The sequence below is a fragment of the Bubalus bubalis genome, chromosome 5 (assembly GCF_019923935.1).
Source record: "Bubalus bubalis isolate 160015118507 breed Murrah chromosome 5, NDDB_SH_1, whole genome shotgun sequence".
Taxonomy (NCBI): domain Eukaryota; kingdom Metazoa; phylum Chordata; class Mammalia; order Artiodactyla; family Bovidae; genus Bubalus; species Bubalus bubalis.
The window spans coordinates 17557984-17583029 of NC_059161.1; the positions used below are offsets into that span (position 1 = coordinate 17557984).

Below are 25046 nucleotides of genomic sequence, written 5' to 3' on the forward strand. Positions count from 1 at the left end.
GGGCAGCAATCACCCAGTGTACAGTATCCTGGCTTCTATCGTGCTAAGGTTACTGAGAGTGGTTCCAAGAGCACTTTAGCAGGTAGTCCTCCCCTCCCCCGCCCCCAGCTGGCCCCACCGCTTGGCAGGTGGTTAGCTGGGATTTTTGCCTCAGGGGAAGGCTGGGTTGCTGGGTGGAAACTGAAGCTGGGTGGAAATCTGAAGCTACTGGAAGCCTAGCAGTCCTCAAGTGAAAGCTCAAACACTTTAAATCTTACAGGGAACGGGCTCCCCAAGAAAGGGAACCTCTGAAAAGATTTAAAGGAAGTACTCTTCAAGACAGAAGAGACATAGATATTGTTTTAGGGCCCAGAAAGGAGACAGGATTCTCCTGAAGAGGCTGGGCCAGAGCAGTGAGCCGGCCATGTGCTTCCAGGGACTGCAAGCATTGACATCACCTGCAGCAGCTGCTTGCCACTTTTTCCTTCTGTTGGGCACCAGGTAATTCTTCTGAATTTCTTTCCAGCTCTGGGCAGGGCCAGGGACCCAGCAACCCAGGCTCGGAGTGCACGGAGGGCACCACTGAGAGGAGGCGAGGAGGGCAGCTTTTGGGTTGCCAGTGCAGCCAGACGACTCACCCTGGAGATGCGTTTGCAGAGCAAGGACACCTTTTACTTAGCTTGTAAATCTATTTGGAATGGCTGAGTAGAGATTCTGATGGGGAGTATGAGGTTGCTGAAGCTACCAGGGCACCTCAGTATCACTACTATTGGCTTCAGATTTCATTTAATTAAAGCAGATGAAGTAAAATAGCATTTTATGTGTGTAAATTCAGAGTTCTCTACCTTATCTTTGGCACCTCCTGACATCTATCCAAGTTCCTAGTAGATACTCAATAAGTGTTGAATGAGTGGATGAATTCTTAACAGAGCTGAATTACTCATTTATATTCCTGTATCTTTTAGGCATGTGCTTTAAAAAAAGTATAAACAAAAGTCTCTATAATAAAAGACTATGTGCAAAGTTTTTGTATTTTTTTTTAATTCTCCTCCTGGCATCAGTAATTACTGCATACTAGGTGCTGTTTTTTGTTTGTTTTGGGTTTTTTGTTTGTTTTTATTAGAATAGTTATTTTATAATGCTGTGTTAGTTTTTGCTGTACAACAACGTGAATCAGCTCTATGTATACATATATCCCCGCCCCCTTGAGCCTCACTCTGCTAGGTGCTGTTGATCCATTTAATTCCACAAGAATCCTCTGAGCTACAGTTATTATTGTTATTTCCATTTTACAGACAAAGCTGAGGCACATAAAGATTAACCACTTGCCAAAGGCCACACATGAGTAAAGGCATAGTTAGGATCTGATCCCAGGCAGTCCAGTTCCACAGGTTCCTGGAACTCTGTGGTCTGTCATCGTTAAAAATGGCAATGGCAGTGATAACTGTCCTGAGCCTACCACTGCTGCTTTGGGGACATAGTAAATGAAAGTGCTTTGTAACTTGCGCAACGTGACACTGTCGTACATTAATTTTAGTTACTTACAAGTGTAACAGAGCTCTTTCTCTTGTTTTAACTTTCTGTGATGTGGCCAGTTTTATTTTGTGTCCTTGGCTCCTACTCCTTTGTCTTTATGTTTCAGAAACGGAACGTTTCTAACTCAGGTTAAATTTGACTTCTCGGTTCCTCGGCGTGTTCCTCTGAAACCTCTCCTAACTCGAAATGGCGTAAATCAAAGAAGCGATCACCTCGCTACACGTCTTGCTAATGGGGGCACAAAGTAAACTGAGACAAAGCATAAGTGCTCACAGACACAGTTCAAAATTATGGCGGCTTGTGGAGGGAAGGGATCGTTAAGAGAGTTTGGGTTAGACATGTACACATTGCTATATTTAAAATGGATAACCAGGACTTCCCTGGTGGTCCAGTGGTTAAGAATCTGCCTGCCAATGCAGGGGACATGGGTTTGATGCCTGGTATGGGAAGATTCCACATACTGCAGAGCAGCTAAGCCTATGAGCCACAACTCCTGAAGCCTGCGCACTCTAGAGCCTGTGCTCTGCAACGATTGAGAAGCCCACACACCGCAACTAGAGTGTAGCCCCTGCAGCAAGACACCCAATGCAGCCAAAAATAAATGAATAAAAAATAAATTAAAAAATGTAAATACATAACCAACAAGGACATACTGTTAGCACAGGGTAATCTGCTCAATGTTATGTGGTAGCCTAGATGGGAGGGGAGTCTGGAGGAGAATGGATTCATGTATATGTATGGCTGGGTCATGGTGCTGTGGACCTGAAACTATCACAGCATGCTCCAATATAAAATAAAAAGTTTAAACAAAAATAAAACAGACAAAAGGGATAGAGCAGCTTGATGCTGAGATGAGGAGTGTGGCTCCCTGGGAAGGAGCCTGGCATTGCCACTCTGCTTAGGTGGTACATGCTGTTTCTACCAAGTCTCCTGCAAAACAAACACTGAACGCTACTCTGAATTTTCGACTTTTTTTGTAAAAGCAAAAATCCTCTTTGGATTTGTTACCAAAACAAGTACTAGGTCTTTAGGTCTTTCCTGAAATCAAAGGCAAACAAATAGTGGAAAACAACAGAATGGGAAAGACTAGGGATCTCTTCAAGAAAATCAGAGATATCAAAGGAACATTTCATGCAAAGATGGGCTCGATAAAGGACAGAAATGGTATGGACCTAACAGAAGCAGAAGATATTAAGAAGAGGTGGCAAGAATACACAGAAGAACTGTACAAAAAAGATCTTCACGACCCAGATAATCATGATGGTGTGATCACTCACCTAGAGCCAGACATCCTGGAATGTGAAGTCAAGTGGGCCTTAGAAAGCATCACTATGAACAAAGCTAGTGGAGGTGATGGAATTCCAGTTGAGCTATTCCAAATCCTGAAAGATGATGCTGTGAAAGTGCTGCACTCAATATGCCAGCAAATTTGGAAAACTCAGAAGTGGCCACAGGACTGGAAAAGGTCAGTTTTCATTCCAATCCCAAAGAAAGGCAATGCCAAAGAATGCTCAAACTACCGCACAATTGCACTCATCTCACACGCTAGTAAAGTAATGCTCAAAATTCTCCAAGCCAGGCTTCAGCAATATGTGAACCGTGAACTTCCTGATGTTCAAGCTGGTTTTAGAAAAGGCAGAGGAACCAGAGATCAAATTGCCAACATCTGCTGGATCATGGATAAAGCAAGAGAGTTCCAGAAAAGCATCTATTTCTGCTTTATTGACTATGCCAAAGCCTTTGACTGTGTGGATCACAATAAACTGTGGAAAATTCTGAAAGAGATGGGAATACCAGACCACCTGACCTGCCTCTTGAGAAATCTGTATGCAGGTCAGGAAGCAACAGTTAGAACTGAACATGGACCAACAGACTGGTTCCAAATAGGAAAAGGAGTTCGTCAAGGCTGTATATTGTCACCCTGTTTATTTAACTTATATGCAGAGTACATCATGAGAAATGCTGGACTGGAAGAAACACAAGCTGGAATCAAGATTGCTGGGAGAAATATCAATAACCTCAGATATGCAAATGACACCACCCTTATGGCAGAAAATGAAGAGGAACTCAAAAGCCTCTTGATGAAAGTGAAAGTGGAGAGTGAAAAAGTTGGCTTAAAGCTCAACATTCAGAAAATGAAGATCATGGCATCCGGTCCCATCACTTCATGGGAAATAGATGGGGAAACAGTGTCAGACTTTATTTTTCTGGGCTCCAAAATCACTACAGATGGTGACTGCAGCCATGAAATTAAAAGACACTTACTTCTTGGAAGGAAAGTTATGACCAACCTAGATAGCATATTCAAAAGCAGAGACATTACTTTGCCAACAAAGGTTCGTCTAGTCAAGGCTATGGTTTTTCCTGTGGTCATGTATGGATGTGAGAGTTGGACTGTGAAGAAGGCTGAGCGCCGAAGAATTGATGCTTTTGAACTGTAGTGTTGGATGAGACTCTTGAGAGTCCTTTGGACTGCAAGGAGATCCAACCAGTCCATTCTGAAGGAGATTAGCCCTGGGATTTCTTTGGAAGGAATGATGCTAAAGCTGAAACTCCAGTACTTTGGCCACCTCATGCGAAGAATTAACTCATTGGAAAAGACTCTGATGCTGGGAGGGATTGGGGGCAAGAGGAGAAGGGGACGACAGAGGATGAGATGGCTGGATGGCATCACTGACTCAATGGACGTGAGTCTGGGTGAACTCCGGGAGTTGATGATGGACAGGGAGGCTTGGCGTGCTGCGATTCATGGGGTCACAAAGAGTCGGACACGACTGAGCGACTGATCTGATCTGATCTGATCTGATAAAGGAACCCAGAATAAGGTGAACTTCTGAAAAGCGGGGGATACCTGTATGTCAAATCCATTTGACATAATTTCGTTATCACTTTCCTTTTGTGATACGAAAAGACTAAGTGTAATGATAATTATTCTATTCTTTAAAAAAATTTTATATATGTATGTGTATATGTATTTGTGCTGAGTCTTCATTGCTGCGTACGGGCTTTTCACTGCAGTGGCTTCTCTTGTTGCAGAGCACGGGTTCTGGGTGTCTGGGCTTCAGTAGCTGTGGCACATGCAATCCTTCTGGACCAAGGATCAAAGCCATGTCCCCTGCATTGGCAAGCATGACTCTCAACACTGGACTTACCAGGGAAGTCCAGATTGTATCATATTCTGAAAGAACTGCCACAAGGGCTAACATGACCAGATGAATGAAGAAGAAAAACAACCATCTTGAACTTTCCACTATGATTCTCAGTTTCCTGGCCTCTTCACACCTAAGTACATACTAGTAACCTAAGAGGCAACCTATTTCGCCTTCGTGCTTAATTGCTCAGTTGTGTCTGACTCTTTGCATGTCTGACTCTGTGTCTCAGTCGTGTCTGACTCATGGACTGTAGCCCACCACGCTCCTCTGTCCATGGGGTTCTCCAGGCAAGAATACTGGAGTGGGTGGCCATTTCCTTCTCCGGGGGATCTTCCTGACCCAGGCTTGAACCCGGCTCTCCTGCACTGCAGGTGGATTCTCTACCATCTGAGCTACCAGGGAAGCCATAGAGTTAGTGCATTCCTTGACCATATAAGTTTTGCTTTCAAAACGCAATGGACTTATTTGTATGCTGTTTGTTTTTAACTGGTAGGGATATATTAGACTAAACTAGTAATAAGCTTCAGAGAAGGCAATGGCACCCCACTCCAGTATTCTTGCTGGAAAATCCCATGGACGTAGGAGCCTGGTGGGCTGCAGTCCATGGGGTCGCTAAAAGTCGGACATGACTGAGCGACTTCACTTTCACTTTTTACTTTCCTGCATTGGAGAAGGAAATGATAACCCACTCCAGTGTTCTTGCCTGGAGAATCCCAGGGACGAGGGAGCCTGGTGAGCTGCCATCTACGGGGTCACACAGAGTCGGACATGACTGAAGTGACTTAGCAGCAGCAGTAATAAGCTTTGACTTCCCCTCCACCTTCTCTTCAAACATCATGTTTCTTCAAACAATCATGTATATAAAAGATGGTCCTCTACAATTCCAAACTAACTGAAGAGTTCTGTGTTCTCAGCACTATCTTCTTTCTACAACTTCGCTAATAGGGCAGATTAGAAACTTGCAGAATCAGGGATGCCCACCTCTAGAGGAGGGAGAGAGTGAGTACATATTTTTAAGAACCATCCCAAGGACTTCTCTGGTGGTCCAGTGGCTAACACACTGCACTCTCAGTGCAGGAAGCCCGGGTTCTATCCCTGGTCAGGGAACTAGACCCCACATGCTGCAACTAAGACTCGGCACAGCCAAAAAAAGAGAACCATCCCATATAATTCTGCTCAATCAAATTTAGGAAACATCTCTTAGCTTCAGAGTGTGGGCCAACTCCTGTTCTGGACTCAAAGGATCTCGCTCACTCTCCATCTGGCATCAATTTACTTAAGTTCATCAAGAGTAATTCACTATACTTGTAAAGTGGGACTCATAACACCCCAAGCTGCCCAAGGAGCATGTTGCTACAAAGCCTAGTCTCCTCACTCAGGAATTAGGAATATTCTGGACTGCATTTTGAATGGATCACCCAATACTAATTCCATCAAGTCCCCATCCCTCTTTTTTCCAATCCAGCCAGAGCTCCAAACCTCAGCCTTTATCACAGGGTCTCTCATATCCCTGTATTCCACATATCCCCTAACGTGGACCAATTTATTCCTCCCTTCCCCACAACTGACCTCTCCACTGTGCTCTCTAGAACTCCTGGCTTGTAATCAGCAGACTTTCTTTTTTTTTTAAATTTTTTATTGGAGTATAGCTGCTTTACAATGTTGTGTTAGTTTCTGCTGTTCAGCAAAATGAATCAGTTATATATAAATACACACACATATCCATTTTTTTTTTAGATTTCCTTCCCATTTAGGTCAGCACAGATCATTGAGCAGACTTTCCTGTGCTATACAGTAGCTTCTGATTAAGTTTATTTAGCCACGCTGAGCATGTGGGATCTATCTAGTTCCCTGACCAGGGATTGAACCTATGTCCCCTGCGCTGGGAGCATCATGTCTTAGCCACTGGACCACATGGGAAGTCCCCTGGACCAAGTGAAAAAGCAAGGTGGGTGCACACAAAAAGCAGACACACGAAAAACACACACACTTCCAAATACATTTATATGCTTATATTCATAGACTATTCCTGGTAAAATTTACAAGTACTGATAGTGACTTACTTGAGACAGGGATAACAGAGAATTGTTTGTGGTTGTTTTTCTCTACAGTTTGGAGTTTTAAAAAAAAGCATGCATTTATCATCTTTTCCGGGGGAAAAAAGTGCCTACATTTTTTAAGCACATGGGTCTAAGTCTACAGCACTGAGTCAGTGAAGGAGCAATGTCTGATCTTCTTGCCTTTGGGCAAGTCATTTAATCGTGCTGAGATTTTCCATCACCTACAACATGGTTACAATGATATACAGCCCTCAGGATTAAGTAAGGTCACTCTGTGGATGTGCCAAAGCACACGAGTAGGGAACACAGCCGGTATCAAACAAATGCTCGGTAGCCTCCGTTTCTGTTCCTGCAACCATAGGTAGCGCCCTGGGTACATCATCTATTGCGGCTTGGGTTTCCTTTCTTATGCCAGGAAAGTTGCTGTGAGTGCCGCAGCTATTTAAATCAACTGACCTTTCCAGTTAAGGCTCCAGACAACCTCTATCTTAGGCTGGAGATGACTAAAGCTGCTGATGACGGAGGCAACTGGTGGTGTATTGGGAGGTGTGGCAGGGGTGGGGCTGAGCCTTCCTCGGACCCTATGACCTACTGGCTCTCACGGTCTACAAATTTCTCTTGTAAGATATGTCTGCCAGCCGCACACTGTAATCTCTGAGAAGACAGAAATAGCAGGGCTCATGGTTCCAACTCCCATTCTTTGGGAATGGGACTTGGGCCTGAAGTTTTTTTCTACCTTTGCCAGAATTTTAATTCCCTTTATTGCCTTGGCCGCCTCAAGCCTTCTCCTGAGGGTGATGGAGCTTTGTCGAAGCAGTAGGGTTGGGCTGGCAGGCTTTCCAGAGGACATGAACTAGAGAAACACGCAAGAACACTGTCTCCTTAAGAAGCACCATCAGGCTATCACTGTCCCACCTGGTTCATTCAAGCCATGTGACCTCACTAAGGAAAGTCATGTGCTTTAAGCACCTCCTACCCAATTTCCATCAGCTCCACGTATTCCTGTCTTCATCATATAATCTAAACAAAAGCAATGAGCTTGCTGACTGCAAATAGTAAAATTACTCCACACACACTACCACAGCCGTTATAAAACTCTTCCTTGAATTAAGCTAAACTTGCCCAGAGTTCAACAGCTGCCATGGTTTCCACAAAGTTTTACGCAAATACCTTTATAGTATGAGAAGCAGCTTATACAGAGCTCCATTCGACCCTCAGGGCTTTCATTTATAAAAAGGTGTTACAAAGAGTTAATTTTATATGTCAACTAGGCTGGCCCATGGTGCCCACCCATGGTTTCTGTTTCTGTGAAGGCATTTTTGTGTTATATCTTTTTCTTTTTAAAAACCTTGGCTGTGCTGGATCTTCACTGGGGTGCAGGGGCTTTCTCAGAGGACGGGCTCTAGAGCTCTAGGGCTCAGTAGTTGCAACTCACAGGCTTAGCTGCCCCGAGGCATGTGGGATCTTAGTGTCCTGACCAGGGATAGAACCCACATCCTCTGCATTGCAGGGCAGATTTTTAATCACTGGACCACCAAGGAAGTCCCTCTGTGAAGGTGTTTTGGATGAGGTTGACATTTAAACTGATGGACTTTGAGAATTTCCTGGCAGTCCAGCGATTGGGACTCTGTGTGGCCACTTCAAGGGACATAGGTTCCATTCCTGGTTGGGGGACTAAGATCCTACAGGTCTTGGGGCATGGCCAAATAAAATAAAATAAATTGATGGACTTTGAGAAACAATGTGGATGGGCCTCATCTAATCTGTTGCAGAACTTAATGAAAAAAAGAGTGACTTTCCCTGAGCAAGAAGGGATTTTATTGTGACTCAAGCTGCAACTCTTCTGTGAATCTCTACCTCTTTTGTATGTGCCAAGCCTCTGCAATTGCATGAGCCAACTCCTTAAAATAAACCTCTCTCTCCCTCTCTTTCCCTATCTCTTTCTCTCTCTATCTCACCTTAAATATATATTTATTTATAGATAAGCATATATATATTTACAAATTTTGTCCTAGGAGAAAATAGAACCTAATTAATTTTTACCAGCATCTTTACCAAGGTCAAAAAAAAAAAAGCACACATTGAAAAAAACTAGAAAAAATATGTTAAATGTTAAAATTAAATACTAGAACTATGGTTGATTTTCCTACATTTAAAAATGTTTAGTAAGGTGAGAATGTATTACATTATGATGAAAATGTTTAAAATTAATTTCTTAATTAGGGAACTTTATGTTATGAAATGATACAGCTTTTAAGTAAAACAAAACAAAAACAGTGTGTTTGTTATGCAAATATAGCTTCAAATCAACTAGCCCAGGGCTCTCTTTCAACCGGATGCTGCCACTAAGACCCTCTAGGAATCCAGCTCAGAGAGTGGGGCTGCCCATCTCCCCAGATTCAGATGTGACCAACAGTCTATGAAGGCCAACTTCATGCAAAGCTTGATCTGGGTGCACTTGCTCTCAGCGCACATTCATCTGATTCTCACAACTCCTCTAGGTGTGCTCAGTGGCTTCAGTTGCGTCTGACTCTTTGTGACCCCATGGACTGTAGCCCGCCAACCTCCTCTGTCCATGGGATTATCCTGGCAAGAATACTGGAGTGGGTTGCCACTTCTTCCTCTAGGTGACAGGTACACTATTCTCACTTAGCAGATGAAGAGACTGAGGTTCCAAGAAATGATGTGATTTGCTTAAGAGGCAGTTAAGAGGCAGAGCCAGGATTTGAAACCTAATTTCCTAACTCCAGTCCCTATCATGGTTCCCTTTGCTGAAATCCCAGAAGACATGAGAGAGGGCAATACCCAGAGTCTGGTTCATTCTACATCAGTTTTTGTATTGGAGCAGGTATCACATGAAAAAAAAAAAAAAAGCTTATGATCAAACGTTTGTGTATCAGTTCCAGGAATTGAGCCACTGCCCATTTTTTGGCCTTTTATAGTTGGCCTCGGAACTGTCACGGCACTGCTGGGTGTGCCATTTAGCTTGTTGTTGTTCAGTTGCTAAGTGCTGTCTGACTCTCTGCAGCCCCATGGACTATAGCATGCCAGGCTTCCCTGTCCTTTACTACCTCCCAGAGTTTGCTCATATTCATGTCCATTGAGTTGGTGATGCTATCTAACCATCTCATCCTCTGCTGCCCTTTTCCCCTTTTGCCTTCAATACTTTCCAGCATCAGGGTCTTTTCCAAAGAGCTGGCTCTTCAAATCAGGTGGCCAAAGTATTGGAGCTTCAGCTTTAGCATCAGTCCTTCCAGTGAATATTCAGGGTTGATTTCCTTTAGGATTGACTGGTTTGATCACCTTGCAGTTCAAGGGACTCTCAAGAGTCTTCTCCAGCACCACAACTCAAAAACATCAATTCTTTGGCACTCAGCCTTCTTGATGGTCCAACTCTCACATCTATACATGACTACTGGAAAAAACTATAGCTTTGATTAGTAAGCCCTTTGTTGGTAAAGTGATGTCTTTGCTTTTTAATAGCTGTCTAGGTTTGTCATAGCTTTTCTTTGAAGGAGCAAGCTTCTTATAATTTCATGGCTGCAGTCACCATCTGCAGTGATTTTGGAGCCCAAGAAAATAAAGTCTGTCACTGCTTCTACTTTCTCCCCGTCTATTTGCCAGGAAGTGATGGGGCGATCTTGAATGTTGAGTTTTAAGTTTTAGTTTGTAAGTGTATAACAATGAACATATAATGAGGCTCAAGGTCCACTGGAAGTTGAACCTTGTGCCATCTTGGACTCAGTTTTTTATCATGTCCTATGGTTCTGTCATTGTTTTAAAGGTTGTGCCCTGCCCGCTTCCCTCCTATATCATGGAAATCCCATCAGGGGAGATTTGGCTAGATCTGAAAGGACAAAGATTGCCTTGGGGAACATAATCCATTTCCAGGGCGTGTGCCATTCTTCTCCCTTCTCCTAAGTTCTTTTTGGGAACTCCTGAAATGTCCCCATCTTTTGCCTGCTTTTGAAACAAGTGTTCAGGGAGCTGCCCAGGCAGGTTCAAACAAACAGCTGCCAAAGCCCCAGCTCTTCCCCTGTCACACTTGCTGCTGCTGTGTGTAGAGTGGGATCTATGGCCATAAACACTGGAGTCAAGTTGCAGACACTCAGCTTTCTAGCAGACTGTCCTTCTGTGTTTTTGGCTAGGGGGATTTGAAGCCCCGTGCACGCCCCCTCCCTCCATTCCATGTTTCTCTGAGTCTTTGACGGCTGTGGTTCCGTCCGATTCCCGGTGTGTCTGGCACATATTCTGGACCTGGTGGTCCCAAGGGACCTTGGAGTGGAGGAGCAATTCCTTTACATTTTCAAAGCCAGACTTGGCTAAGGCCTTTCTGGCATCTCTATTCTTTCCCCAAAGTGAACCTCTCTAGAGTCCTGTGTGATTGTTAGATCACATTTGTCAGCAAGGAACCTGACTGTGGCCTTAACCGAAAGAGGTTTATTTTTCTCAGACAAGAAGTCAGAGGTGAGACTTCCATGCTGCTCCAGTGGCTAAGACTCTGCACTCCCAATGCCAGGAGGCCCAGGTTTGATCCTTGGTCAGGGAACTAGATCCCACATGTCACAACTAAGACCCAACACAGCCAAATAAATAAGTAAAAAAAAAAAATTTTTTAAGAGAGGGAGATAATATTCAAGTTAACAAAGAAATATGTCTCTTTAAAAAAAATTTAAAAAGGAAGAAGTCAGAGGTAACTGTCCAGGCTATGCAGCAGTGCTAGGATATAATCAAGGTACCAAACTCCTCAGAAGATGTTTTTGCTCCATGATCCTTAGTATGTGGCTCTTCTCATAGTCTAAAGATGGCTTTTGCATCTCTTAGCATTACTGAGAAAGGATGCTGCCTTCTCTTTTTTGCTTTTAAGTATGGGGCTTCCCAGGTGGTGCTAATGGTAAAGAACCCACCTGCCAATGAAGGAGACGTAAGAGATGCAGGTTCGATCCCTGGGTCAGTAAGATCCCCTGGAGTAGGAAAATGGAAACCCCTTCCAGTACTCTTACCTGGAGAATCCCATGGACAGAGAAGCCAGGTGGGCTATGGTCCATAGGGTTGCAAAGAGTCAGACACGACTGAAACAACTTAGCACACACATGAAAGCAATTATTTTAATTAAATGAATCTAATCTAATTAAATGAATGATCCATAAACTCACTGGCCTTGTAAAAACATTACAGAGAAGGCTAAAGGCATCCTTTCACCATTTCTTTTCCCAGTCCCTGGAAGTGAACATTGTTATCACTTTTTTCTTTTCCTTCAGAACTTTTCCTGCATATTTCATACATTTATATATGCCCGTGGAAAATATAAAGCTTTTAAAAAATTTCATTTGTATCATATTGTATCGATGGTCCTTCAACCTTTTTCTTCCCTTTCCAATTCAACTGTATATTTTGGCAATTTATTCTTTTATTACATGTAGCTTTCTCAAGTTGTCTTCTACTTTCTATTTCTAAACTGCTTCCTGATATTTCCTAATATGAATATATTACTCTAGCTTCTTTAGCCAGTCAATCCCCTATTAATTGAGACATAGGTCATTTCCAATTTAGGATACTGAAGAAACATGATCCACAGATCATTCTTATACACATGCCTCTTTTGTATATATAGATACCATAAAATGAAATTTCTGGGTTTTAGGAGGCAGGCAATTTAAATCTTTACAGGTATTACCAGGTAACCCTCTCCTCCCATGCAGAGATAACCATATCTAAGAATGTGGTTTGTTCATCTTTAACTCCATTCTACCTTTAGGTCTAGCACAATCTAAGCTCAGTAAATGCCTGCTGAATTGCACACTCCACCAAGATTTTATATAGAGATGACCCAGTCATTTGCTATTTCTAAGGCCTCCCGTAGACTGGTTTTTGTTCTAAAAGTTCATCCTGTTGAGTCTAATGTTCTCTCTCTGTCTCTCTGTGAGATCTTAGTTCCCCAGCCAGGGATCAAACCCGTGCCCTTGCCAGAGAAAGCATGAAGTCCTAACCATTGGACCACCAGGGAATTACCCTCTCTCTCTTTATCCTTATACTTTGGTTCTTTTCTATTTTGAAGATCCAGGGAGAACAAACCTAATTCCAGTTTCATGTGATCTGTGCAGCTTATATCAGACTGATGATTGCTGCTCTACCCCCATTTCCATGCCCATTTAAAATTTTTCAGGGTTTTTGTGAAGATAAATGAGATAATCTTTGTGAAACTAGTCTGAGTTCTTTTCAAGGGTAGAATGTAATATGGCAACAACATGTCCCCAGTTTTTGAGGACAGGATTCATTTCTATCTTATGAACTCTTATTTCATACCATTTAAGGTTTTAAATGTGTAGTGTTTTCATAGGGCTCAAAAATTTACAAAAGGTATACACTGAAAAGTCTTGTTCCCATTCTTATTCCCCATCCTTTTAGTTCCTGACTCCTCTTTCCAGGTTCCCACATAACAACTTTAATTCATTTTTGGGTAGCATTCCATAACTTCCTTATTTAAACACTTACAGTTACTTAAATAAATTTTTGTGTTTCCTCACTCTGCCCCCCACCCCTATTCCGCACTTCTTTCTATTCACATTATATCTTTCTTTAAATTAATTTTTATTGGAGTATAGTTGCTTTACCATGTTGTATTAGTTCCAGCTGTATAGCAAAATGAATCAGCTATATGTACATATATTCCCTCTTTTTTGGATTTCCTTCCCATTTATGTCCCTGCTCACATTATATCTTGATATTTCTAAATGAAAACACATAGTGCTTCCCATAATTACTTTTGACTTTTTCTATTAATAGAAATTTAAAACAGCATATGGAAAATTTAATCTTTCAAATAACCTCCATCAAGCCTCAACAATTATTGCTAACTTGTCAATTTTTAAACCTATTCTTCTTTTAAAATTTTTGTTGTAGAATCTTAAAGCATACCATATTTCTATATTCATCTTTCTTATTTTTAATGGATATACAAATACTCTGATATAAAGACATGTCCCATAATTTATTTTAGCAGTCCTTCATCAATATATGTTTCCACAGTATAATTCTTTTTAATAAATGGAATTATATCTATAAATGTATATATGTGTATGTGTGTGTGCATGCTCGGTCGCTCAGTTGTGTCTGACTCTTGGCAACCCCATGGACTATAGCCTGCCAGGCTCCTCTGTCTATGGAATTTTCCAGGCAAGAATACTGGAGCGGGTTGCCATTTCCTACTTCAGGGGATCTTCTTGACCCAGAGATCAAACCCGAGTCTCTGCCTCTCTTGCATTGGCAGGCAGATTCTTTACCACTGAGCTACCTGGGAAGCCTGTGTGTGTGTATGTGTACACACAGATACAGATAAACACAAACATACACATGTAGTATACTATTTTTTATCATTTAAAATTTTCACATAAACAAATTCGCTACTTAGAAAAGGAAAATATCTACCAAACCATGGTTTCAATTTGGAGTTAATAAAATGGAATCACTGCAGAACCTGAACAGCAACTGTGGAGCTTTTGATCTGCTCTTCTCAAAATGCTGTAGAATCTTTGATATTAAGTACCTGCCCATATTAACACTCTTCTCACAATTTCATCATTAAGAAAGCTATGGATTTTCTGAATTTTATCTTCTCTTTTTTCTCTGCAAAGCCTTTCTCAACTTACCCAGACTTTGTCCAGTTTCTCAACCCCAGCACTAATGACATATCAGACTGGATCCACCCCCCGCCTTTTTTTTTTTTTTTTGCTTTGGGGGACTGTTCTGTGCACGGCAGGATGTTTAGCATCATCCCTGGTCTCTGCCCACTAGAGGCCAGTGACACTTCCCACCCCCCTCCATTCTGACAATCAAAAATGTTCCCAGACATTGCCAAATGTCCTCAGGGGAGCAATTTCCTATTGCTTCAGACTTACAGCAAACGGAGGAAAACTGGACAAGATGGCCAGCAGTAGACATGGAAACACTTTATGCTCTACTAGCTGATAGCCAAGTACGAACAAGCAAACTGAATTATGCTTCTGTTTCATTTTCCATTCAGAGCCAATTACTTGTTTATTTAATAAAAAGTTCTAACTTACTAGTTTAAACAAGGCTTGAGAATCTTAGTAGAAGCAGAAGGCTAATGAATGAATTTGCTAATTCCCCTTTCAAGCCAATGACCTTGGTTAATATTTCTTAGCAGTGACAGGTCTTAAGTACTGTTTATTTTTTTACCTCTGAAAAGTCATATTTTGTGTATTTATTTTGTGATTTAATGCTGTTTTCTATTAAGTGTCTCAAAGTGAATTCAATGGAGTTGAAACATTTTTCATAGGTGACTTGAATTTATATCCAAGTCTTGATTAATTTCCACACCAAAAGTTCTGTGTTTTGGTCTAGGTTGGCTCTCAAGGTGCATTTTCAGTTTTCGAATTGGAAATTGATCTCAGATGAGAAAATGGAAGAGGAGTATGCAGTCTCCTTTATCTTTCTTTTTGAGAAACAACTTGTCTTCTTTACAGAGGGAAGAATGGAGCCAAACTTTGCCAACCTAGACTAAACATGCTGTCAGGTGCTTAGGAACCTAGCTATCCAGGGTTTGTTCACGTCCTTACTCTTCTATGAGATTCTGCACCTGCTAAGCCAGAATGGTCTATCTCATTCTCTTTGCTCTGACAGTGTTTTAAAACTCTGCCTAGGACTTTCCTGGTGGTACAGTGGATAGGAATCCATCTGCCAAGCCAGGGGATATGGGTTCAATCCCTGGTCTGGAAAGATCCCACATGCCACAGAGCAACCAGACCTGAGAGCCACAACTACTGAAGCCCGAGTGCCTAGAATCTGTACTCTGAAACAAGAGAAGCTGCCCCAATGGGAAGCCTGCTCGCTGCAACTAGAGAAAGCCGGTGCACACCAACAAGGACCCAGTGCAGCCAAAAAAAAGAACCCTGAACCCTGCCTGACAACATGGCGAGGTGTGGACACATGTTCCCTCTTTTTTTTTTTTTTAATGAAACTGTGTGACTTTATTTATTTACTTATTTAGTGTTTGGCAGTGCTTCAAGCGAAGGCAATGGCACCCCACTCCAGTACTCTTGCCTGGAAAATCCCATAGATGGAGGAGCCTGGTAGGCTGCAGTTCATGGGGTTGCTATGAGTCAGACACGACTGAGCGACTTCACTTTCATTTTTACTTTCATGCATTGGAGAAGGAAATGGCAACCCACTCCAGTGTTCTTGCCTGGAGAATCCCAGGGATGGGGGAGCCTGGTAGGCTGCCGTCTATGGGGTCGCACAGAGTCGAACACGACTGAAGTGACTTAGCAGCAGCAGCAGCAGTGCTTCAAGATTAGTAGTATCTCAGTTCCCCAATCAGAGACTGAACCTGGGTCACAGCAGTGAAAGCACTGAATCCAAATTACTAGATCACCAGGGAACTCTCCATATGGCCCCTCTCTTATTTATTTAAGAGTTTATGAAGTTTATATCAACACACACCTGAAGAATATGAGTGGGAATGGATCTTAAAGATGAAAGCAATTAAAAACTGCAAGAGGCCAGATAGAACAATATGGCACATGGCCCCTCCTCCATTTGACTGTGAGCAGCTTAAGGGCATGAACTCATTCATTTCTATCCCTGAAATCTCCAGTATCCATTATTTTACATGGCACAGGACCCTGCCAGGCTTCTCTGTCCATTTTTTCCAGGCGAGAATACTGGAGCAGGTTGCCAGTTCCTACTCCAGGGGGCTCTTTCCAACCCAGGGACTGAACTCACATCTCTTGCATTTCCTGCGTTGGCAGGCAGATTCTTTACCATGGTGCCATCTGGGAAGCATCTGAGTCTCTTATCTGCCGTATATTTTACACATAATCTTATCTGATATTTACTTTGCAAAGTGTATTCTTATACCCATTTTTCAGATGAATTAGAAAGCTGAAGTTCAAAGAGGCTGAGAAACTTACTCAAGGTACCAAACTCAGAAGCGGGCATGCTAGAATACAGACTCAGAGGTCTGATTTCTACATATTTGTTCTTTCCATGTATCATTTCACTATGTGATGGAGGAGAATCTTTCGGGAAGCTCCTATGTGGAGTAAAAGCTTTAGTCAAAACATTCTTATTTTTTTCTCTACAGGACATTCAAAACCTTGGTAGTGTCTTAGATTTCTCCTTTACAGGAGAGAGTCCTTTCTGTTAGAATTGGAAGGACATGTGTCTCCTGCCTAGAGAAGAAGTTTGTTCATAGTAAGACAGAGATCCATTGGAAGGGTCATCTGGGGTGGTAAGAACCCTCTGGCATGTTCCAGCCTCATTTCCTCCCTGGCGCTGCACAAGGAGGGTACAAGTGGTTTTGGACGAGTGCCTCTGAGACAAAGCCTGTGGAAAAAGCTGGGGTGGGGAAGACCTTGAGAACATCAAAGCCCTAATGAGGCCTTTCCATGCCTGGTGTTCAGTGACTTCTCGACCAATTCTTTTTGTAGTTTTTTCCTACTTCTTTGCTCCTGGTCTATCTTGCATAGGGTAACTATGTAACACTGTCCAAACTAAGACAATTTTGAAAGGAGAACAATATTAATAATAACTCTAGGATAACAGAATCTCCTGGGGGAACCAGTATGCAGGGTTTCTCTCTTTTTTGGCCATGCCGCATGACTCATGGGATCTTAGTTCCCCCAACCAGAAACCAACCTGGGTCCCCTGCATTGGAAGGCAGATTCTCAACCACTGGACCACCAGGGAAGTCCCCCTGCTCTCTCTGTTTTAGAAGTCTTATTTCCGTAACATTTCAGAAACCTTTCAGAGGTCAATGGGCTTGACATCTTTGAACACAGGGAACATATGTGTACAGGTGAGATAGGACATATCATAAGGCAGAAAAAATTATGGGGTCTTTTCCAATCTGCATGACCTTGGATAAGCCACTCAGCCTCACTGAACTCAGTTTCCTCATGTACATAACAGCAAATGGTATTCCTCTCAGGGCAGCTTATATGGAATAAGTAAGAATATCACAGGTACTAAGTCTGCATACTAATCTCTTTCTCAGCTGGGCTGGGGACCATTGTGGCTGTTGGGGTGGTGGTGGGAACCACTAAATATTTGGTTCCAAGGTCAGAAGATCTCTAGAAACCCTGAGAGATGATCTGAGTTTCAGGTTCCTGTGATCTGAGGATTCTTGGCCCACTATAAGTTAATGAAAGTGGGGCCCATTCATTTTTATTGGTTAAAGAATATTCATCTACCAGTTGGGGATAAGAAGGGGAAAAAAGAAGAGAGAAAAAAGCACTTCAAAACATACTTCCTGTACTGCCCTGCAAACGGGGCAGAGAAGGGCTTGCGGGAGGATCTGACACGAGCCCACCCATGACAATGTGGAGAGAGGATGAGAGGTCATCTTGGTTGCTGTGTTCACAGGTTCCATGTAAATAGGAACCGAATAAATATGAAGTGAAGGAAAGAGCTGAGATGCTAAGCTTAAGGCTGGAAACAACCTCTATTTTGGCCTTTTACCTGTTTTCTTGGCCCTGGCAATAGGCTTGCACTCTCCTGACTGGACAATGATCCCTTAGGCATCCAAGCTCAGTGAGCATTTCCCAAGACTAATTAGTGTTTAGGAGAGACTTTTCCTGTTAAGACAGCCTCTGCCTTAGGCTTCCTTGTTCTGAGAGGAGGTCGGTACCTGCTTGCCTGAGACCTACTAGCTTTGATTAGAAGGTAAGACTGTTGACCTGATGCTTTCTTGGTTGGTACTGACTTCATTAGTTGTGCTGGGACAGCTATAAGATAGGCCAGTGATAGGCCTTGTCTATACCCCGAGACTAAGCTGAGAACACCCTGTAAATAATGGTCACGAATTCCATCCAGAGAGACAAGGACACAACTGACTCTAGTTACTGGGTTTCTGAACAGCATACAGCTGGGCCTGGGCTGGCTCATCTTCCCTACCTTTGCGCTCCTTCTCGAGGCCTGGGGCTGTGTCTCTGTTTTCAGGAGCCCTCCAGGCTCCTCTGCTCTTTCAGTGCAATGAGCGGCAGATGTGCTCAACTGCTAGAAGGCACATGGCTGGGGTGCTATTTCTGGCTTGGGCTGAACTCAGAAGTCCTAGAAAGAATGTTTGTGACACTACTCTTCTGAGAATTCATAATACTCTGCCTGGCTGTTCCTGATAGTCATTCAGACAATAGGCTTGTGGACCATGGCATCCACAGTGGGGCCAGGGCAGAAGGGTGATGGAAGTGGTGACATCAAAGCAGCTCTCTAGTGGCTGGTTCAGAGCAAACCACATCCTTGGCTGCTTCATTTATTTATTCATTTGTGCATTTATTTATTTTTTACTTATTTTTGGCCATGCCATGTGGCATGTGGGATCTTGGTTCCCCAACCAGGGATTGAACCCCCGCAACGTGCAGTGGAAGCACAGATGTTTAATTTTTTTTTTTTTTTTTAAGCAGGAGAAGGAATGATTATTACTAGCAGCAAGTAAGGAAAACACGTTTCCAAAGTAGAGTCTCCTTAACAGCAAAATTGGGCAAATTTTAAGCTAAAGGCACATGCATATTCATGAGGGGGCTTCAACAGAGAAGAATGCAGCAGAGAATTGGGGCAAAGGTTGACAGAGCTTTAGTTGACTGAAGTCAGGAGGGTCAACATCATCATTCCATCCTCCACCTGGTGGGGGCCTTAGTTCCTGGTCTCAGGACTTAATGAAGCTCACGTTCTTGATGTCTTATTGCAGAAAGGATTCAGCGAGACAAAGTGATAGACAGGAAGTGGAGTTATTTAGAGAGAAACACACTTCACAGACCGTGGGCCATCTCAGAAGGTGCGAGCGGCCAGAAGCTCAGATTCTTAACCACTGGGCCACTGGGAAAGTCCTGTGAATTCACTAAATAGCTGCACCTGGGAACTTCATGCACATAAGAGAACAAATCCGACTTAACATTCCTGCTTTCATGGATTTTATATTCTAGCAAGGGGGATACAGATAATAAATAATAAGCATATTAAATAAAGTGTTTAATGTTAGAAGATGTTAAATGCGATGAAAAAAGAAAAGAGCAGAGCAAAGGAGACCAGGAGTGCCAGTGGGGAGGATACAGTGTTAGACAGGGAGGTCATTCTAGATGTCATTGAGAAAGAGATTTCAAAGACTTGAAGGAAGTGGTTAACTCAGCTCTTTTCTGAGGGAAGAGTGATTAAGGCAGAGGTAACTTCTAGAGGAAAGGTGCAAAATGGGAAGATGTCTGGCCTGTTCAAGCAGCCGCAAGGAAGCCAGAGTAGCTGGAGGGGAAAGAGCTAAGAAGAAGGCTTCAGGGAAGTGAGGAGTGTGGGGGAGGCGCTGAAACAACAGAGCCTTGTATGCCGCTGTGAAGACCTTGGCTTCCACCTTAAATGAGATTGGAAGTCACTTTCAGGATTTTTGAGAGGTGGCATGATCTGACATTCAACAGGATCATTCTGGAAAGATGGCGGCAGCAGGGGAGGCGTACTTTTGGGACATTTCTGAATCTCCCTGTAACAACAGATGGAGAAACGAGAATGAAAACTAAAAACCCTGGGACAACATTTAGCTCAAAATTAGGTGACAAAGTGTCTTCACAAAAAAGACATGGACAGAAACACATCAGCAAAAGCCATAAGACCTGCATGGTATCAGCTTCTCTGTGTCATGGTATCAAACAGGCAAATTTGAGAAGATCATTCTGCAGGCAGGTGACTGTGGGGCCTGAGGTCAGGTCCCGGGGCTGGAGCACAACAGTCCCTCTGAACTTTTGAAACTGCCCATTGCAGGCTCCTTTCCTGGACACAGTGCTATTTGAGGAGAAATTGCTGGGGGTGTATTCAAAATACAACAAAATAGGACAAAAGAGATGCAGAAAGAAGCAAAAAGTAATGAAGATGACAAGGATTTGAGAGAATGTGACACATATTTCAGATTGGCAAAAATATATAAATTATATCCTATATAATTTATATATATATTAATATATAATTATATATAATTATTAGTATTATATATTAATTAATGGGAGTCCTGAAGAAGAAAACCAAAGCAAGGAAACAAAAACTAAACACTGTAACTTAAGAAAATTTGCCTAAATTTCAAAAAGAAAAAGGAAAGAGATTTTAAACTATATATTGGAAGAGCATATAAAGTGCTGGAGAACAAACATATTAGTAAAACTTTTAGATTGTAAAGGAAGTGAAATGAACATGTTACTTATAAGAGAAAGGAAATTCGTTTATCATCAGACTTTGTCATAGCAATACTTTATGCCAGGATCAAATGGAGTACCATTTTTAAGTTACTCAAGGAAAGATGAACTGAGGATTTTATTTAAGGTTGGGACTTCTTTAAGAAAAAAAAAAGTATTTATTTGGATGCTTTGGGTAGTTGTAGCACATGGGATCTTTACTTGCAGCATCCAGGATCTTTTTTTTTTTTTAGTTGCAGCAATGTGAACTCTTAGTTGTGGCCTGTGGGATAGAACCCCACCCCACTGCTTTGGGAGCATGGTGTCTTAACTACTGGACTGCCAGGGAAGTCCTGAACTGAGGATTTTAAATCCAGCAAAATTTACCTTTAAAGTAGAAATGGCCCTGACAAATTTATCAACAAGCAAGAGCTCAAGGAATATTGTTCCATGAGCCCTTCATAAAGAATGTTGTGAAAAACGTGCTTCGGACAAGCTGAATGATTTAGGAATAATTGGTATAAAGACTTTTATGAAAGTCGCTCAGTCATGTCCGACTCTTTGCGACCACATGTACTATAGTCCATGGAATTCTCCAGGCCAGAATACTGGAGTGGGTAGTCGTTCCCTTCTCCAGGAGGTCTTCCCAAGCCAGGGATCGAACCCAGGTCTCCTGCATCGCAGGCAGATTCTTTACCAGCTGAACCACCAGGGAAGTCCATAAGGACTGTTGGTGAATATTAAATACACGGCTCCTTGTAGAATTAGATTAAATGAGAGTTAGCAGTAGGGCATTGGAGAAAGCAATGGCACCCCACTCCAGTACCCTTGCATGGAAAATCCCATGGACGGAGGAGCTTGCCGTCTATGGGGTTGCACAGAGTTGGACACGACTGAAGCGATTTAGCAGCAGCACTAGGGCATAGTGTATGTAATAACAGCAATATGCTCTGACAAGGTAAATTTAGTATAGCCATTAACAGATAAAGAACAGGAATGGCATAAACAAAAGCGATCTGAAGGGCTGGGGTGGAAAAAATATTCTTACAAAGGAAAATATGTCCTTTCGACCAGTTCTCAGGAATGCCTCCTGCCCTAGCCAGTCTATTTTCATCTACAAAGGCTCCTGACTGAAAGGAGCTTTGCAGTGAAGTTCAAACAGCCACCCACTTGCATTTTTCTAGCCCACAGGCTGTTTCCCTGCCCAACAAACACCATCCCATGTCACTGCAGGCCTATCTGTGGCGCTAACAATATCCTGCAGACAAGATGGTTCAGGAGTTCACATTTTTATGAAGTTCATTTTTTGCCACCTGTGTTCTTTTTGGACTGGCTTAACATTCCCCAGCCCTGGAGAACAGGCTGCAAGGGAATCGAGCTGGACTGACTGAAAGCTGGAGGCCCTTGTTCTTGTTGTTCTCTTTAATCTGGGTCTGTAATCCCCAGGAATCCGGCCGTGGTGTACGCCTTCTCACGGTTTCCCGGTTCCTCAGCGACTTCCTGGCACGGATAGACTCGGGGTCCCCAGGAGTACCACCTCCCAGCCCTCCCGCTGCCCTCCGCCTTGCCTTTCTTTCTTTCCTGCCTGGAGCTTGAGCCTGATGTGCAAACACACACAATCCGTCTCTTATGTAAGTTTCCTGGTCCCTGAGCTGGGTGACTCAGCACGGGGTGGTGCCTCACACTTTCCCAGCCTGGGGCAGCACGCTAGCAAGCTGTCATGGAACACAGAACTGCTGATGGGGTCCAGCTCAGCAGCCTTCCCCAGTGTGTCTGCTGAGCCCGTGAAATCCGTGGGAACCACCTGAGGGCTTAGCACACGGACCCATGCGGGTGGAATTCTCCATCTCCCTGCCCACTTCCTGTTTCTTCCTCTCCCACCTTTGGCAGAGGGTCACGGGAGCTTTACATTTGGTTCTCCTCTGCCCGGAGGCTGCCACTTTTTGGGTCCCAGCTAAGAGCTGAATGTTTGTGTCCCTCCAAAATTCGTATGGTGAAACCCTAACCTCCGCCACCCCTAGTGGGATGGTGTTAGGAGGTGTGCCTTTGAGAGGTGATTGGTTTGCTTACTTATTTACCTGCTGCCCTGGGTCTTCCTTGTGGTGTGTGGACTCTTCGGTCGGGCAGGCAGGCTTTCTCTAATTGTGGGGCACAGGGGCTGGCCTAGTTGAGGCACGCATGCTTGTCTTGTGGAACACCGGCTCTGGAGCACACACACTCAAGTAGCTGCAACATGCGGGCTTCTCTACTTGTGGCGCGTGGGCTTAGTCGCTCCACGGTTTGTGAGATCTTGAAATTCCCTGGTAGCTCAGTTGGCAAAGAATCTGCCTGCAGAAGTGGAATCTTTGCTCCCGAGCAGGGATGGAACCCATATTCCCTGCATGGGAAGGTGGATTCCAGGGAAGTCCTGAGAGGTGGTTGGTTTAGATGAGGTATCAAAGGTTGAAAGTCCCCTTCTCTCTGCTGTGTAAGGATGCAGTAAGCAGGTGGCCATCTGAGAACCAGGAAGAGGGTCCTAACCCGAACCCCACCAGGCTGGCACCCTGATCTTGGACTTCTAGCCTCCAGAACTGCGATTAATTTCTGTTTCACCCACAGAGTGTCTGTGGTATTTTGTTACAGCAGCCCAGCAGCCGAGCCACCAGTCCCACGGACCTGAGTGAGCCCCCATGTCTGGGTTCTACCAAAGCTCTCAGGCAGGCAGCAAATTGGTGCGGGAGGATACACCCTTGGTATGGCTTGCTGGGACCCAGACTCACTCTCACTCTCTCAAAGGAAGGCTACTGAGAACACTGGTCATAGAGAGGACAGACTTCGGCTGGTTCTGTTAGGGGAAGACTGACTGAAACCGCCCACCCTGGCACCATAGAAACCATTTACATGAGTTGTTTTACGACAGGAGGTCCTGGTAAGGAACACAGAACTAATAAGCCACCACCAACCAGAAGAGTTTGGGAAAGGTCAAAAGGAGACACCACATGTCCGACCACCTCCCAGAACCCTTCTCTCTGGCATCCATCTTGGCTGAACCAAGATGTGCACCACCAGAAAGGACTCTGAGTCAGAATGATTGGCTAAAGGCAATCGGAAACTAATCCCATCACCATAAAACCCGAGACTGCAAGCCATGTGGCAGAAAGTTCTCCTGGGTTCCCTTAACCTCCTGTTCTCCATCCAGGCACCCCTTCCCAATAAAATCTCTTGCTTTGTCAGCACATGTGTCTCCTCAGACAATTCATTTCCGAGTGTTAGACAAGAGCCCAGTTTCAGGCCCTGGAAGGGGTCCCCCTTCCTGCAACAGCTCTGTTCTTGGGTCTGGCTGTCCCTCATTTCCCTCTTCTGCAAGCATGTTATTGAGTTTCCTTTCCGTTCCAGGACAGGGACAGGTGCTGGCATCCTGCTGATTGCTGGACTAGGAGCCAGAGACCTCAGATTCTAGTACAGGTCTCGTCACTAATCAGGTGCTCACAGTTAAGCAGCTTGCTTTTTCCCTTTGTGCCCCAGGCATGCATCTGAGCAACACCTGCCTTAGAACTGTTACTCGGTCATTAATAAAAGCTGTGTGCTGGCTCCTCCAGGGTTGCAATATGGTGCTTAACCAGACAGCTTCGATTGCTGCCCTCCTGGAGCCTGCATTCCAGAGCGAGGAGGCGACAGAAGAAATAGGTAAATAAGACAATTACTGACTGTGACAACTGCTCTGAGGGAGATGCTGAGGATGAGGAAACAGCCCCTGGGAGGACGTGATATTTATTTCAAAGCCTCCACCTGCAAACTGAGAAGCCAGCCCTGCAACCTGGGAAGAGCGTTCCAGGCAGATCTCTGAGCTAATAAAAGTAAAAATGCTCTACGAACTATATAGTGCAATGCAGTCATCAAGTTTAATAGGAGTTAAATTGTCTTCAGCCTGTGTGGCTTTGCCGCACATTCCTTGATCACAGCCTGGAGCTGGCTTCACTGGCCAGTGTCTGGAAGGCGGCGTAAGGACAATGAAGTCCCAGGGTGTGGTGGGAAGAAGGGTGGATGAGTTCTGCTGTCTCTGAGGACGTGATGATCCAGCCTTTCTAGGCAGACCCATTTCCTCCCAGTGTTTTGGATCTTTGTCACCATGCTTGCAACATGCAGCTGGCATTTATGGAGCACCTGTTGAGAGA

General features: G+C 43.7%; 1 long non-coding RNA gene across 3 annotated transcripts in view; it reads left to right on the plus strand.

The window, feature by feature from the left end:
• Nucleotides 1-150: 150 nt before the first annotated feature.
• LOC102414397 overlaps nt 151-25046 on the plus strand; it is a 52775-nt gene continuing 27879 nt past the window's right edge. Inside the window, exons 1-3 of one of the 3 annotated variants that reach the window (XR_006551065.2) lie at nt 151-480; nt 22339-22523; nt 24471-24558. This is a non-coding gene — a long non-coding RNA (uncharacterized LOC102414397). The remainder of the gene's footprint in view (nt 481-22338; nt 22524-24470; nt 24559-25046) is intronic. The other 2 variants (XR_006551064.2, XR_006551063.2) reach the window with 2 other exon arrangements.